The 18,432-nt window shown below is 40.3% G+C and overlaps 1 protein-coding gene across 7 annotated transcripts in view; it reads right to left on the minus strand.

Annotated features, from left to right (window-relative positions):
- Window positions 1–17,371, minus strand: part of LOC106574143 (guanine nucleotide-binding protein subunit beta-4) — a 42,758-nt gene extending 25,387 nt beyond the window's left edge. The window contains exon 1 of one of the 7 annotated variants that reach the window (XM_014149777.2): window positions 17,173–17,371. The gene's annotated coding sequence lies outside the window, so the exon portion shown is untranslated. The other 6 variants (XM_014149779.2, XM_045697390.1, XM_014149775.2 and 3 more) reach the window with 6 other exon arrangements.
- Window positions 17,372–18,432: the final 1,061 nt, after the last annotated feature.

The raw sequence follows: 18,432 nt of genomic DNA on the forward strand, positions 1-18,432 counted from the left end.
TTTTTATGGAATATCTACATAGCGTACAGAGGCCCATTATCAGCAACCATCACTCCTGTGTTCCAACGGCACGTTGTGTTAGCTAATCCAAGTTTATCATTTTAAAAGACTAATTGACCACTAGAAAACACTTTTGCTATTATGTTAGCACAACTGAAAACTGTCATCCTGATTAAAGAAGCAATAAAACTGTCCTTCTTTAGACTAGTTGAGTATCAGCATTTGTGGGTTCGATTACAGGCTCAAAATGGCCAGAAACAAAGCACTTTCTTCTGAAACTCGTCAGTATATTCTTGTTCTGAGAAATGAAGGCTGTTCCATGCGAGAAATTGCCAAGAAACTGAAGATCTCGTACAACGCTGTGTACTATTCCCTTCACAGAACAGCGCAAACTGGCTCTAACCAGAATAGAAAGAGGAGTGGGAGGCCCCGGTGCACAACAGGAAAAGTACATTAGTGTCTAGTTTGAGAAACAGACGCCTCACAAGTCCTCAACTGGCAGCTTCATTAAATAGTACCTGAAAAACACCAGTCTCAATGCCAACACTGAAGAGGCGACTCCGGGATGCTGGCCTTTTAGGCAGAGTTGCAAAGAAAAAGCCATATATCAGACTGGCCAATAAAAAGAAAAGATTAAGATGGGCAAAAGAACACAGACACTGGACAGAGGACCTCTGCCTACAAGGCCAGCATCCCAGAGTCGCCTCTTCACTGTTGACGTTGAGACTGGTGTTTTGTGGGTACTATTTAATGGGTGTGGCTGAAATAACAGAATCCACTAACTTGAAGGTGTGTCTACATACTTTTGTATACAGTACCAGTCAAAGGTTTAGACACACCTACTCATTCCAGGGTTTTCCTTTATTTTGACTATTTTCTACATTGTAGAATAATAGTGAAGACATCAAATTTATGAAAAAACACATATGGAATCATGTAGTAACCAAAAAAAAGTGTTAAACAAATCAAAATGTATTTTATATTTGAGATTCTTCAAAGTAGCCACCCTTTGCCTTGATGACAGCTTTGCACACTATATATGGAGATTATTTATTTAAGACGCACATTTTCCACTCTCCCCCTCTCCTGACTGCATGTGCTACATAGAAATAGAATGAATAGAACTGGCCATCCTCATTCAAGTCAATGATGGCATAATGGGTGGCCTGGCGGCCATTGCAAGCATACCCATAGGAGCAAAGCAGAAAGTCAAAGTAGGAAAGAAAAGCAGGAAGAGTACCCATCAATATGTGCTGTGATTTGTTTTTTTAAATGAAACTCAACTGACATTACAGAGCCACATCAGTTAAAAGGTAGACTCAGCGATATGACGGAAATGCAGAAAGCAAACAGCATAGTGGGTCACACAAAAATGAAGACGTTTGTAGTGCAAGGCTCGGCTAAACTTCTCAGCTGTTTTGGTCCTGAACCTACCATGCTCTAACAGCGCAAAGCAAACCCAATGTACATGGCAGATACTGCGTGTGACTGTGTGGGAGCAAAGTCTTGCATCTCGCTCATCTCAGTATCTGTGGCTCTGCTCGTGGCAAGGTCATTTTGCTGAGTCTACCTTTAACATTACTTGAAATAACCATTTCTACATTAGCATGGCATGTAGATTGTTTGCTACGAAACCTTGCTTGTTTCAGCAAAGGAGCAACAAAGTTTAATCACGTTAAGCGTCCACGCTACCACAGAAACGGAATCAACCACACCAATGCCAGGCTGTCCCGTCTTCAGTCAGCTGTTCGTTCCACCCCCAAAAAATCTAATGATATATACATTTTTCTTAACATTTTATTATTACGTTATGACCAATATTTTATTTTCATGAAGGTCTTAATTCATAACCGTCAGTTACACAGTTATACGGTAATTGTGCCAGCCCTAAATGTATCCAGCTTTAAATTGAAGATTGGATTGATTTTCAAAGTAACATTGTCTCTGGTGAATAGGTATTGCTGGCTGAATAGGACTTATTCATGTGTAACGAATGGGTTCCATCTGATATGTGTGTTATTTCGTGTTAAACCACTGTAACAGGTCGGTCAAAAGCCATGTTTGTAAGAATGTTATTGCGAATTAAACATTGTGTGTGTGTGTGTGTGTGTGTGTGTGTGTGTGTGTGTGTGTGTGTGTGTGTGTGTGTGTGTGTGTGTGTGTGTATACGCATGTGTGTTGTGTGTGAGCAGGTGCTTTGGTTTTGGGATGACTGGTGTGTACATGCATATGCACAATAAAATAAAAAAGACTAGGCAACAAATTCTTATTTACAATGACGGCCTACACCGGCCAAACCCAGATGACGCTCGGCAATTGTTCACCGCCCTATGGGACTCCCAATCACGGCCGGATGTGATACAGCCTGGATTCAAACCAGGGACTGTAGTGACACATCTAGCACTGAGATGCAGTGCCTTAGACCACTGCGCCACTCGGGAGCGATCTCCAATAGGGTGATGCATAGTTGCCAAGAGGTGGACATGACCGAAACCTGTGTAAAGACAAAAGGAGACTAGGAAGCCCTACCAGGTGACAACTTGTTCACTTCCCAGAATGACTATTCCAAACATCTGGAGAATTATATCACGCAAATTGACTGCCCAGATAGGCTAATTCTTTCCCAGACAAGCTGAGTATTTATACGGCTCTAGTGCAGACATAAGGAAATGCAGGAAATGCATATGATAGATGCATATCAATCGTGATCTTCATATCTTCTCTAATAAATAATTTGCCACTTATCGCAAAGCCACTGTAACAAGATAAACCTTACTAAAACATACCCAGTATGTTTTTGTTCTATTGCCTACCAATTCACAAACAGCTACAGTATTACAAGTCGAAGTTTACATACTATGATAACAGCATTGGTAATGCTGTTTACAACACTGCATTACCTTAACCGGTCTGGTTTGAGGCCTTATTAAACATGTCATGTCAGGATATTGTTTTAAACTGTATCATACTGCAGATGTACTGTATAAACAATAACTACAGCAAAAACAAACAGTGCTCTAGTTACAAGACTAAACCACAGGCGTATTGTAAGAAACTATAGGAAAATGGCTATCATTTTAATGCGGATTGTGGATACAATCAGAGATATAGGATATATGAAAGTTACAACTCTGTTACAATATTGTTACGTTGTAACAGCACCAACACTGAACTGGAAGGTTCTTCTCTGTTCTGACAGATTCTTGAACACGTGTTGCTTTGACAAAATGAAATATTGCGATCATTTATATCTCCAAGCCCATATCAATGATCGTGGCAGGTATTTTCAAGACAACATATGCAGCAAATTAAGCAATCTATGCGCCCCGTTACATTAGCAGGGTTGCTACAAGTTTCCGCTCAAATGAACAGAATGTCATCTATAATTGATTAATGTAAAAAAGACAAAAAAGGCATAGCACCGGTATCTTGCTCTACATATCTGAATGAGGCTTCGTTATTATACTCGTGAATAGTCTATTAATCTATAGCCTACCGTAGTTCGTTTATGTCCGTCAGACGTGCAAGGCCGCGTTTCGATAACACCGAATTAACACCAATAAAAGCTTCGGTGAGAAAAACAGCAAGCCTTGAAAGAGATATAAGTAGCTATTATGATGAACACTATTCAAAACATGGGGTTTTTAATGTATCAATTCATCTCTTAATGTTTTGCAACCTCAATGCAAAACAAAGGCCGACATCAAACCGTATCGTATAGGGTGTACCCAAAGCAGGAAATAAAAGCAAGAAAATACCAAGAGGTTCAGCTGGCTTAGAACACGTTATTACCTGAAACTGGATTTTTATGGGACTGTCCACGTCGTTCCAATCAGTGTCACAATAGTCCGTTTTCAAATGGCAAACATGGTCTCGGTTGTGAAAGAAATGTCAAGATAGCGGTATTAATTTTAAGAGAATTTAACTGATTTAAAGGGCCAGGGACTCGCGCAACTCGGTCAGGATTTGACAGAATGTTCACCAACCAATCTAATCACCACACCCATGAGGAAACTGGGAACATGGCAACAGTGCGCCGAGGGGTGCACTCACAGAGATGTACTGGATTTTCATCTGACCTATTCCTAAAACATGTTCAAACCTATTCATAAGACAATGTTTACATTTATTTCAGTGAGTTTGCTCTACTTACTTAAGTGTCCGTTTTTCTTGTACAAGAATGAGCAAATCAATCGTGTCGCAATAGCTTTGTTTTACCCACAGGAAATGATATTGTCTGTCAGCTCCCTCAATAAAAGGAAAGAACAGAGTACAGGAAACAAATAGTTACAATGATGTGCGTAAAAAAGCTGTTACAGAGGTCTGGCTACATTTGATATTGTTTTAGAATGTTGAAGGAGCTTTAACCTGCCGACTGCATTTATTATTACTTCATCATGTTGTATCGGTTACAGCTGAGCCACACAGTGGAAGGGAAGTGTGCAGTAAGAGGGGCGACTGAGTTCTTTACTATCACGAAATTCCAACATACTTCAGTGTTTACTTAAAACGTCAGTCAGCAGTTGAAACAATATAAAAGCCGGTCCCTGCCCCTGTTAAGGTAAAAAGCTGGGGTATGAGGTTGGAGAAATGTAACCACTCTCAAATTAATAACAGAGCTATGGATGTGAGGACTGAGCGTCCATGATATCAAAATGATAATTTTAACCATGTTTTGAAGCTATGTAGTGTTTGTTTACATTTACTTTGTTTACAAACGTTGGAGTAAAATAAGTCGATATTTTTGGTTCTGATGTGGTATGACAGTTGAATTAAGCTTATAAAATGTAATTGTTCACACATATTTAGCAGATGTTATTGTGGGTGTAGTGAAATGCTTGTGTTCCTAGCTCCAACAGTGCAGTAATATCTAACAACTCACAACAATACACACACATCTAAAAGTAAAACAATGGAATTAAAATATATATAAATATTAGATCGGAGTGGCATTGACTAAAATACAGTAGAATAAAATACTGTATAAACATATGAGATGAGTAAAGCAGTATGTAAACATTATTAAAGTGACTAGTGTTCCATTATTAAAGTGGCCAGTGATTCCAAGTCTATGTACAGTTGAAGTCGGATGTTTACATACACTTAGGTTGGAATCATTAAAACTCGTTTTCCAACCACTCCACAAATGTCTTGTTAACAACCTATAGTTTTGGCAAGTCGGTTAGGCCATCTACTTTGTGCATGACACAAGTCATTTTTCCAACAATTGTTTACAGACAGATTATTTCACTTATAATTCACTGTATCACAATTCCATTGGGTCAGAAGTTTACATACACTTAGTTGACTGTGCCTTTAAACAGCTTGGAAAATTCCAGAAAATGATGTCATGGCTTTAGAAGCTTCTGTTAGGCTAATTGACATAATTTGAGTCAATTGGAGGTGTACCTGTGGATGTATTTCAAGGCCTACCTTCAAACTCAGTGCCTCTTTGCTTGACATCATGGGAAAATCAAAATAAATCAGCCAAGACCTCAGAAAACAAATTGTAGACCTCCACAAGTCTGGTTCATCCTTGGGAGCAATTTCCAAATGCCTGAACGCACCACATTCATCTGTACAAACAATAGTACGCAAGTATAAACGCCATGGGACCATGCAGCCGTCATACCGCTCAGGAAGGAAACGCGTTCTGTCTAGAGATGAACATACTTTGGTGCGAAAAGTGCAAATCAATCCCAGAACAACAGCAAAAAACCTTGTGAAGATGCTGGAGAAAACACGTACAAAAGTATCTATATCCACAGTAAAACGAGTCCTATATCGACATAACCTGAAAGGCCGCTCAGCAAGGAAGAAGCCACTGTTCCAAAACCGCCATTAAAAGCCAGACTACGGTTTGCAACTGCACATGGGGACAAAGATTGTAATTTTTGGAGAAATGTCCTCTGGTGTGATGAAACAAAAATAGAACTGTTTGACCATAATGACCATCATTATGTTTGGAGGAAAAAGGGGGAAGCTTGCAAGCCGAAGAACACGATCCCAACCGTGAAGCACGGGGGTGGCAGCATCATGTTGTGGGGGTGCTTTGCTGCAGGAGGGACTGGTGCATTTCACAAAATAGATAGCATCATGAGGTAGGAAAACAATGACCGCAAGCATACTTCTAAAGTTGTAGCAAAAAGGCTTAAGAACAACAAAGTCAAGGTATTGGAGTGACCATCACAAAGCCCAGACCTCAATCCTATAAAACATTTGTGGACAGAACTGAAAAAGCGTGTGCGAGCAAGGAGGCCTACAAACCTCAGTTACACTAGCTCTGTCAGGAGGAATGGGACAAAATCCACCCAACATATTGTGGGAAGCTTGTGGAAGGCTACCCAAAACGTTTGACCCAGTTTAAACAATTTAAAGGCAATGCTACCAAATACTAATTGAGTGTATATAAACTTCTGACCCACTGAGAATGTGATGAAAGAAATAAAAGCTGAAATCAATCATTCTCTCTACTATTATTCTGCCATTTCACATTCTTAAAATAAAGTGGTGATCCTAACAGACCTAAAACAGGGAATTGTTACTAGGATTAAATGTCAGGAATTGTGAAAAACTGAGTTTAAATGTATTTGGCTAAGGTGTACAGTGAGGGTAAAAAGTATTTGATCCCCTGCTGATTTTGTACGTTTGCCCACTGACAAAGAAATGATCAGTCTATCATTTTAATGGTAGGTTTATTTGAACAGTGAGAGACAGAATAACAACAAAAAGATCCAGAAAAACCCATGTCAAAAATGTTATAAATTGATTTGCATTTTAATGAGGGAAACAGGCTACATCTCGAATTAGCTACAATATGATTCCTCATGTTTACGTATTATTAATGACAGCACCAGGGAAAGGTGTGTCTGGTCTCGTTCCAGTGTATAGGGAGTAAATAGTAGAACAGGATTTCTCTCCATTAGAACGCAATTAATTTTTTACGGGGCAAATGAAAGAGAGCAGTGAGACAGGCTTTTCCTCGTCTCTGCGAACGCTATAATCAATTAAGGGGAGATAAAATTTACACAGTCCTTGTCTTCCTCTTAGAATGGCATGGGGTCAGATTAAGTCTAATTGAATTCACACAGCAGTAGATTACTCTAGCCAATCCCTTTTTCCTAAATGCATTATGAGGATTAGGATTAAAATGACAGCTAATAAAGAACCCTGTGTTGTTGATTCAAGGATGTAGGCCTATGATGCAGGATAATAGTATGTTATACTGGAAATTTGCTTTGACGTATCAGATTTTAGACTGGTTTTGGACCAGTGCTAAACCAACAATTTTTTTCTGGTTTGATATGCTGTGAAGGCCATTAAAATAAAGCAAAAAGACTGAATGCAACCAAACAATTTTGTCAATTCATGTCTGAAATCATGCAACGTTGAACTGTTCTGAGGTCTGAACATTACCGCAACAAGACTGAACAAAGTGTATTCCAGTGTCACGGCTGTCAAAAGGAGAGGACCAATGTGCAGCGTGTGTGTAGTTCAACATTTTATTTACTCTGTGAAACTATGCAATACATCAAATAACTGAATAGGCAAAACAACAAACCGTGACGCAGAGGAGAAACAAACACTACTCAAAAATAATCACCCACAGAACCCAGGAAGAAAAACCCCTACTTAAGTATGATCTCCAATTAGAGACAACGAGGACCAGCTGCTTCTAATTGGAGATCATCCCAAACAAACCAACATAGAAATACAAAAACTAGAACCTAAGAACATAGAAATAGAACACATAGAATAAACCCCCCTGTCACGCCCTGACCTACTCTACCATAGAAAATAACAGCTTACCATGGTCAGGACATGACATCCAGTCAAATGTTGGCAGTACTCTTACAGTTTCATAACAATGTCAATTATTCCTGTATTAGCTGGTATCTCTGTAGTTTCTTGGAAAAAGAGAGAGCTTAGTCACGTCCCCAGTAACACAATACAGGCCAAATTTAGTCATGTCACTGTTTCGTTTGGACCCTTTTATCTGGGTGTATGGCTAAACGCAACCTTGTCCAATATTCTGGCCTGCCCTAATTTTGCCATATCTATGCGTTGTAGAGACAAACCTTCAAAGACCTGGTTCATAAGCTGCAAAATATTACATTGACGACAACACAATAATGTTAATAACTCTGCAGTCAATAATACATTAATCTAATACCAAATTCATATGAATCTATAAAAACTCAAACCAGATGTATCCCTCTAATAATGGCAGGCCACTGCATTATACATTTGATTTAATACCAACAATCAAGTCAGTAAACTACAGGTGTAGGATCTTAATTTGATCACTCTTTTGTTGTTGAGAATGTTCCTGCGCCGCAGGAAATGCAGATGAGCTTTGCAATTTACTTAAAAGTTCACTGAAAACCCACACTAACACTTTTTGTGTACCCTACTTTTGTCCAGCTACAGTGCATTTGGAAAGCGCTTGACTTTTTCCATATTTTGTTATGTTACTGCCTTATACTAAATTTGGATTTTAAAAAAAGTATGTCCTCATCAATCTACATACAGTACCCCATAATGACAAAGTGAATACAGGTTTTTAGATTTTTTGGCAAATGTATTAAAAACAAAAAACAGAAATACCTTATTTACATAAGTATTCAGACCCTTTGCTATGAGACTCGAAATTGAGCTCAGGTGTATCCTGTTTCCATTGATCATCCTTGAGATGTTTCTACAACTTGATTGGAGTCCACCTGTGGTAAATTCAATTGATTGGAGATGATTTGGAAAGGCACACAGCTGTCTATATAAGGTCCCACAGTTGACAGTGCATGTCAGAGAAAAAAACCAAGCCATGAGGTCTAAGGAAATGTCCATAGAGCCCCAAGACAGGATTGTGTCGAGGCACATATCTGGGTAAGGGTACCAAAAAATGTCTGCAACATTGAAGGTCCCCAAAAACACAGTGGCCTCCATCATTCTTAAATGGATGAAGTTTGGAACCACCAAGACTCTTCCTAGAGCTGGTCGTCCGGCCAAACTGAGCAATCGGGGGAGAAGGGCCTTGGTCAGGGAGGTGACCAAGAACCTGATGGTCATTCTGACAACTCCAGAGTTCCTTTGTTGAGCTGGGAGAACCTTCCAGGACAACCATTTCTGCAGCACTCCACCAATCAGTCCTTCATGGTAGAGTGGCCAGATGGAAGTCACTCCTCAGTAAAAGGCACATGACAGCCCACTTGGAGTTTGCCAAAGGACTGAGACCATGAAAAACAAGATTCTCTGGCCTGATGAAACCAATATTGAACTCTTTGGCCTGAATGCCAAGCGTCACGTCTGGAAGAAACCTGGCACCATCCCTACGATGAAGCATGGTGCTGGCAGCATCATGCTTTGGGGATGTATTTCAACGGCAGGGACTGGGATACTTGTCAGGATCAAGGGAAAGATGAACGGAGCAAAGTACAGAGAGATCCTTGATGAAACCCTGCTAAAGAGCGCTCAGACCTGAACCCGATCGAACATCTCTGGAGATACCTGAGAATAGCTGTGCAGCGACACTCCCCATCCAACCTGACAGAGCTTGAGAGGATCTGCAGAGAAGAATGGGAGAAATTCTCAAAATTCAGGTGTGCCATGCTTGTAGCATCATACCCAAGAAGACCCGAGGCTGTAATCGCTGCCAACGGTGCTTCAACAAAGTACTGAGTAAAGGGTCTGAATACTTATGTAAATGTGATATTTCAGTGTTTTTATTTATGATAATTTTGCAAAAATTTCTAAAAACGTGCTTTCGTTTTGTCATTATGGGGTTATTGTGTGTAGATTGATGAGGGGAGGAAAAAACTATTTAATCAATTTTAGAATAAGGCTGTAACGTAACAAAATGTGGAAAAAGTGGAAGGGGTCTGAATACATTCCGAATGCACTGTAACAGCCTAACCACCTATCAAGCAACATTATGGACTAAAACATAAAAATCCTGTTGCTGCAGGATTATTTTGCTACGATAATAATAGTAAAAAGAAGATCTGACATCTGTATCAAGTCAGTAAACTGAAATGCCTCCCAGGGGATGTAATTCTCTCATGCTTGGTAGTTGCTTCATCCAACAGATGTGAAAGGGTGAAATAGCAATGGCATTTAACATCTTAGATCACATCAAACCCCCAACCGTCTCATGGGTATCATCCACCCACTATTAAAGGAGTTTATTAGCCAACTGAAATCACAGTCAAGATGTCCAGCAAGCAGCACATCATTCTCCAATCAGGTCCCTTGGTCGATTGCTTGGCAACCAAAAGGAGAAGGAGAGAGCGAATTGACACTGTAAAAATAGAACATCAATAACTTGATGTCTTGACAAAAAGATGCAGCAGAAGCTATAAATAGTCTCAGAGCTCTGAACCAGGTACCCTGCCTGTACAGTATATCTCTATTGTCTTCCAGCCATGAATGACAGATACAGTAACACTTCATAAACACTTCGGAGAAACTGGGGAATTCGGCTTGCTGAAATACTGTATCTGATAAAGATGATGCATTGATATCCTTAATTAAAAAAGTTAATTTTGCTTGCTTGAGTCATTGACATATGGTAAAAACTGTAGTGTAGGTAAAAGTAGCCAAGGCCTACTTTAATAAAATAAATACAATATACAATAATAACACACACGCTATTGCTAATTAAGGCCAGGCTTCACAGGCTGAAATGACATTTTTGCATCTACCTATCTGTAATGGGTTTCGTCGGAAGGAATGGACCAAAACGCAGCGTGGTAAGTGTTCATGATTTATTTATCACCGAAACACTCAAACAAAGAAACGAAAAGCGCACAGTTCTGTCAGGTACAGACTACAAAATAGAAAACAACTACCCACAAACACAGGTGGGAAAAGGCTGCCTAAGTATGATTCCCAATCAGAGACAACGATAGACAGCTGCCTCTGATTGGGAACCCTACTCAGCCAACACAAAGAAATAAATAACATAGAATGCCCACCCCACATCACACCCTGACCTAACCAAAATGAGAAATACAACGGCTCTCTAAGGTCAGGGCGTGACACTATCCATTTTGAGGTTTGTTTGTGTTTTGGTCCATTAGTATTTTCAAAAAGTAAACATAAACATTTCAAAAACTTGATGGAAATGTATATTTTCTTTAGTTCATCATACTACTGTCATTAACATTTTAATTTTATCCACTTTAAAGTGGACTTACATCAATAATTTCGAATTGCATTTAAAGTACATGTCTAATATTTTACAGATAGAAAGATGAAAGAAGTATTTATCCACAATCTGCTCTGGACAAGTTAGTGTCTTAACAAAATGAAACCGAAATATTTAGGCGGACTTCATCCAGTGTCCCAATTTGTTGGGGGGCATAATATGCAAATTTGTGAATATTTAATGAGATATCGCCTCAGTTGCATATTTTAATAAAATATTTCTTATTTTTCTATTTGTGCCTACGTTCAACTGGCTTACAGTGCATTCGGAAAGTATTCAGACCCCTTTCACTTTTTCAACATTTTGTTACGTTACAGCCTTGTTCTAAAATTGATTTAATTGCTTTTTCCCCCTCATCAATCGACACACAATACCCCATAATGACAAAGCAAAAACAGGTTTTTAGACATTTTTGCAAATGTATTACAAATAAAAAACACTGAAATATCACATCTACATAAGTATTCAGACCTTTTACTCAGTACTTTGTTGAATCCCCTTTGGCAGTGATTACAGCCTCGAGTCTTCTTGGGTATGTCGCTACAAGCTTGGCCCACCTGTATTTGGGGAATTTCTCCCATTCTTCTCTGCAGATCCTCTCAAGCTCTGTCAGGTTGAATGGGGAGTGATGCTGCACAGCTATTTTCAGGTCTCTCCAGAGATGTTCGATCGGGTTCAAGTCCGGGCTCTGGCTGGGCCACTCAAAGACATTCAGAGACTTGTCCCGAAGCCACTCCTGCGTTGTCTTGGATCTGTGCTTAGGGTCGTTGTCCTGTTGGAAGGTGAACCTTCGCCCCAGGTTTTCATCAAGGATCTCTCTGTACTTTGCACCGTTCATCTTTCCCTCGATCCTGACTGGTCCCTGTCACCGAAAAACATCTGCCACCATCATGCTTCACCGTAGGGATGGTGCCAGGTTTCCTACAGACGTGAGGCTTGGCATTCAGGCCAAAGAGTTCAATCTTGGTTTCAACAGACCAGAGAATCTTGTTTCTCATGGTCTGAGAGTCCTTTAGATGCCTTTTGGCAAACTCCAAGCGGCTGTCACGTGCCTTTTACCGAGGAGTGGCTTCCGTCTGAGCACTCTACCATAAAGGCCTAATTGGTAGAGTGCTTCAGAGATGGTTGTCCTTCTGGAAGGTTCTCCCATCTCCTCAGAGGAACTCTGGAACTCTGTCAGAGTGACCATCGGGTTCTTGGTCACCTCCCTGACCAAGGCCCTTCTCCCCCGATTGCTCAGTTTGGCCAGGCAGCCAACTCTAGGAAGAGTTTTGGTGGTTCCAAACTTTTTCCATTTAAGAATGATGGAGGCCACTGTGTTTTGGGGGACCTTCAATGCTGCAGACATTTTTTGCTACCCTTACCCAGATCTGTGCCTCGACACAATCCTGTGTCGGAGCTCTACGGACAATTCCTTCGACCTCATGGCTTGGTTTTTGCTCTGACATGCACTGTCAACTGTGGGATCTTATATAGACAGATGTGTGACTTTCCAAATCATCTCCAATCAATTGAATTTACCACAGGTGGACTCCAATCAAGTTGTAGAAACATCCCAAGGATGATAAATGGAAACAGGATGAACCTGAGCTCAATTTTGAGTCTCATAGCAAAGGGTCTGAATACTTATATAAATAAGGTATTTCTGTTTTTTGTATTTAATACATTTGCAAAAAAAAATGTAAACCTGTTTTCACTTTGTCATTATGGAGTATTGTGTGTAGATTGCTGAGGAAAAAATTATAATTTAATCAATTTTAGAATAAGGCTATAACGTAACAAAATGTGGATAAAGTGAATGGATCAGAATACTTTCTGAATGTACTGTAAGTTGATTGTGATATGATTAAGGGGAGAAATTACCCTATTAGGGTGTGGTGTCTGGCCTTAATTGCCTGCAACAAGCAATAATACCAGATCACATAATCTCATGTTGAACTACATTACTACCACTTTAAGGCGCATAATTCCCTTGGAGGACTGCTCCAAAACAGCCATTAACACAATATGTAGCTAGGTGCCAGAGGACAGCTGGTGGGAAGAGCTATAGAAGTATGGGCTCATTGTAATGACTGGAATGGAATAAATAGAACGGTATAAACACATCAAACATATGGAAACCACGTTTTGACTCCGTTCCATTTATTCCATTCCAGACATTACAATGAGCATGTCCTCCTATCCCACCAGCCTCCTCTGCTAGGTGCCCAAGTTAGGATAAGATAAGAAGCACTAATGAGATATCATGTTAGGATGAGATGAGAAGCACTAACGAGATATCAAGTTAGGATGAGATGAGAAGCACTAACGAGATATCATGTTAGGATGAGATGAGAAGCACTAACGAGATATCAAGTTAGGATGAGATGAGAAGCACTAACAAGATATCATATTAGGATGAGATAAGAAGCACTAATGAGATATCATGTTAGGATGAGATGAGAAGCACTAACGAGATATCAAGTTAGGATGAGATGAGAAGCACTAACGAGATATCATGTTAGGATGAGATGAGAAGCACTAATGAGATATCAAGTTAGGATGAAATGAGAAGCACCAACGAGATATCATGTTAGGATGAGATGAGAAGCACTAACGAGATATCATGTTAGGATGAGATGAGAAGCACTAACGAGATATCATGTTAGGATGAGATGAGAAGCACTAACGAGATATCATGTTAGGATGAGATGAGAAGCACTAACGAGATATCATGTTAGGATGAGATGAGAAGCACTAACGAGATATCATGTTAGGATGAGATGAGAAGCACTAATGAGATATCATGCCAGAACAGCTTTTGATATGCTATTTTTATGTGCATTCCCATGTTTTTTTCTTCATGCCCTAATGTACTTCAACGGCCTATATGTATTATGACCACTGTATCAAAGGCAATTAAAACATGTACAAAGAGTAAACCCTGTCTTGTCCACCAGACATATCTCCCGGGGAGGATGGATGTTGCCCGGGCAACCCTCATAAATGGCAAATGACGTCAAGTAGGTAGGTGAAATACCAGGGAGAGCCAGAGCTTCTATGCATAATGGTTCATTAAAAAGAAAGAAAGAAAAAAAAGGCCCTCTTGAAGAGCGCTGAAGTGACTTAAAATATGCCCTCTGTGGAGGAGAATAGATGTTGATACGCCCAGCGTTCCACACGCTTTCACCGCCCTGGCGTGGCCTGACCCATTTAAAATAAGCCATTTGGAACAACTATTCAGCAACCATCTCACCATCTGGTGAACTGTAAAATAAATGCTTCATAATTTATATCATTTGACATCCATGGTTTTGAGATGGCTGGTCTGGGTTTGTATGTGCTCATTGCTGATCTATACACTGGTCTTTTTTTCATATGAACCTGCTCTGTTAGCTGTATTTCTACATGGGAATGTATAAAATGATATTGTGTGTGTATACTGTGTATACTCACTGAAACTCAGTCTATGTAACTGCAAAGACAATAAGATAGATCAACCTTGCTCCCTATCCCAAACCTGATAAACCCTCTAACCCATTTCAGAGGGACACTGCTGTTTTCCAAAAACAAATCATCAATCGCAATATCTTGAAAATGTTATAGAGTGTAACTACTATGTTCCCATGGAAGGTTCTGGTCTTATCTCTGTGCTATTGTTGGCCCATAAGAGACACAGTGGCAGCTTGCTGAAGTGTCCTCGTCATTTTTGTGATAATGCCTCTCGTGCAGTGTCGAAGTCACACACTCAAGAATCGTGACAAAGATAGTGATAGTGCAACTCAGTATACAGATGGAACGGGCCAAGTAACCACCAGATGTGGTCTACAATGGGCCAAGTATTCACTAGATGTAGTCTACAACGGGCCAAGTAACCACCAGATGTGGTCTACAATGGGCCAAGTAACCACCAGATGTGGTCTACAATGGGCCAAGTATTCACTAGATGTAGTCTACAATGGGCCAAGTAACCACCAGATGTGGTCTACAATGGGCCAAGTAACCACCAGATGTAGTCTACAATTGGCCAAGTAATCACCAGATTTGGCCAAGTATTCACTAGATGTAGTCTACAATGGGCCAAGTAACCACCAGATGTAGTCTACAATGGGCCAAGTAACCACCAGATGTGGTCTACATTGGGCCAAGTAATCACCAGATTTGGTCTACATTGGGCCAAGTAATCACCAGATGTGGTCTACATTGGGCCAAGTAACCACCAGATGTAGTCTACAATGGGCCAAGTAACCACCAGATGTAGTCTACAATTGGCCAAGTAATCACCAGATTTGGCCAAGTATTCACTAGATGTAGTCTACAATGGGCCAAGTAACCACCAGATGTGGTCTACATTGGGCCAAGTAATCACCAGATTTGGTCTACATTGGGCCAAGTAATCACCAGATGTGGTCTACATTGGGCCAAGTAACCACCAGATGTAGTCTACAATGGGCCAAGTAACCACCAGATGTTGTCTACATTGGGCCAAGTAATCACCAGATGTGGTCTACATTGGGCCAAGTAATCACCAGATTTGGTCTACATTGGGCCAAGTAATCACCAGATGTGGTCTACATTGGGCCAAGTAATCACCAGATTTGGTCTACATTGGGCCAAGTAATCACCAGATTTGGTCTACATTGGGCCAAGTAATCACCAGATGTGGTCTACATTGGGCCAAGTAATCACCAGATTTGGTCTACATTGGGCCAAGTAATCACCAGATGTGGTCTACATTGGGCCAAGTAATCACCAGATTTGGTCTACATTGGGCCAAGTAATCACCAGATTTGGTCTACATTGGGCCAAGTAATCACCAGATGTAGTCTAATATGCCTCAGGATAAACACAGGCACATTCTCTGGAAAGTTGCTTTGGTGCCCTACTTGAAATGGTTCCAATGTTTGTGGAAGAACCTATGAGCAGAGAGCAGTGTTTCCATATACAGTAGTCAACACACCATATTTAAGGAGAAGTAGCCTCTTAAACTGCATGAGTATTTTGCTTTGTTTTTAAGGAGGAAGCTGAAGAGACTGTTAGAAGAAGTGAGAAAAGGCGTGTAGCACAAGGGGGTTCCCAGTTAGACTTGCTCAAATCAGGGATGCAATAAAATAAAAAAAAAACAGGACATGAGCTGACCTGCTGTACTTTTCCTATGAAATATCCTGAGTCACTTAAATGCCCTGAGTCACTGAAATGTCCTGAAATGTTCAGCTCTCACGGAAATGTTCAATTCTCACTGAAATGTTAAACTTTCTCTGAAATGTTCAATTCTCACTGAAATGTTCAACTTTCTCTGAAATGTTCAATTCTCACTGAAATGTTCAACTTTCTCTGAAATGTTCAATTCTCTCTGAAATGTTCAACTCTCACTGAAATGTTCAAACTCTTTTTGAGAAATTAGGAAAAGGTCAGTTTCCAGAATTGACAGTAACTGTTCTGGATTCTATTGACTGTCAAGATATTTTTTTTTTATATTTCCACTTGGCCGCCCTCTCTAGTCATCAAATAATAATACAAAAAGGACTGCGCATCTCTTCACAGTCGAAACCCTGTGATACCCGATTACTAATTTATTAGTAGGCATAAGCCCGCAATTAATTTGATTTGACATTTTGGTGCACACCAGGCTCAAGACACACGATAAGACCAAGGCATTACCTCAGACTTTGATACCACACACACACACACACACACACACACACACACACACACACACACACACACACACACACACACACACACACACACACACACACACACACACACACACACACACACACACACACACACACGCAAATACACAAATAAATACACACACATACGCACACACAAAAACACACACACACACACACATCCCACCCCACCACACCTTGCTTGAAGCAACACACACATCTGATCTGTCTGGTTTACCTACTACACACATTTTTCAAGCCATAAATTCACACAACAAAAAACAGGATTGACAGTAAATTGCATTCAGCTTTTACCTTTTTTTTCTCAGTGTAGATAAGTGGGAGAGGAAGTAGACGTTTTCCACATATGTCCTTAAGTGCATGGACTGTAAGCAGACAGACGGCGTGAGGTTTTAGTTCTTCCTCTACACTCAGTGACTAAATATTGCAAGGAAGCGCAGTTATGTAGACAGCTGATACATGAGGCAGAGGGCTGGGTGTGTGTGTGTGGTTGGAGTGGTGGAGGGGGACATGAGGAAAAGAGAAAGTGGGGGGAGAAGTACTTCTTTTTTTAAAGGGACAGAACTTTATTTCTGAGAGGTAGACAGCTTGACAATGGCAGTCATTAAAATACTATGCAATTTATATGATGCAACTGTCAGAGCTGAAACCTGATTCAATAAATAACCTGGTCACAATATGCAAATACATTATATGGCTACTATAAATTATAAGGTCTTTGACAGACAGTTGCCCTACTATGTTTTTTTCTTACATTTATTTAACCAGGTAGGCTAGTTGAGAACGAGTTCTCATTTGCAACTGCGACCTGGCCAAGATAAAGCATAGCAATTCTACACATACAACAACACAGAGTTACACGTGGAATAAACAAAACATACAGTCAATAATACAGTACAACAAAAGAAAACAAAAAGTCTATATACAGTGAGTGCAAATGAGGTAAGTTTAGACAATAAATAGGCCATGGTGGCTAAGTAATTACAATATAGCAATTAAACACTGGAATGGTAGATGTGCAGAAGATGAATGTGCAAGTAGAGATACTGGGGTGCAAAGGAGCAAGATAAATAAATACAGTATGGGGATGAGGTAGGTAGATAGATGGGCTGTTTACAGATGGGCTATGTACAGGTGCAGTGATCTGTGAGCTGCTCTGACAGCTGGTGCTTAAAGCTAGTGTGGGAGATATGAGTCTCCAGCTTCAGAGATTTTTGCAGTTCGTTCCAGTCATTGGCAGCAGAGAACTGGAAGGAAAGACGACCAAAGGAGGAATTGGCTTTGGGGGTGACCAGTGAGATACACCTACTATAGATGGGCGATATGAACAAAAACCCATATCACGATAAATTAACTGAATTATAACGTTTACGATAAATACAATGATAAGTTTATAACGTTAATGTGCACCAGTTCATCTACTATTGTATATTACCGTACCCTTAGACCTACCACTACTACTGCTGTTGCTACTACTACTACTGCTGCTACTGTAACAGTGTAGGTTCCGTCCCTCTCTTCGCCCCAACCCGGGCTTGAACCAGGGACCCTTGC

The sequence above is a fragment of the Salmo salar genome, chromosome ssa16 (assembly GCF_905237065.1).
Source record: "Salmo salar chromosome ssa16, Ssal_v3.1, whole genome shotgun sequence".
NCBI lineage: Eukaryota > Metazoa > Chordata > Actinopteri > Salmoniformes > Salmonidae > Salmo > Salmo salar.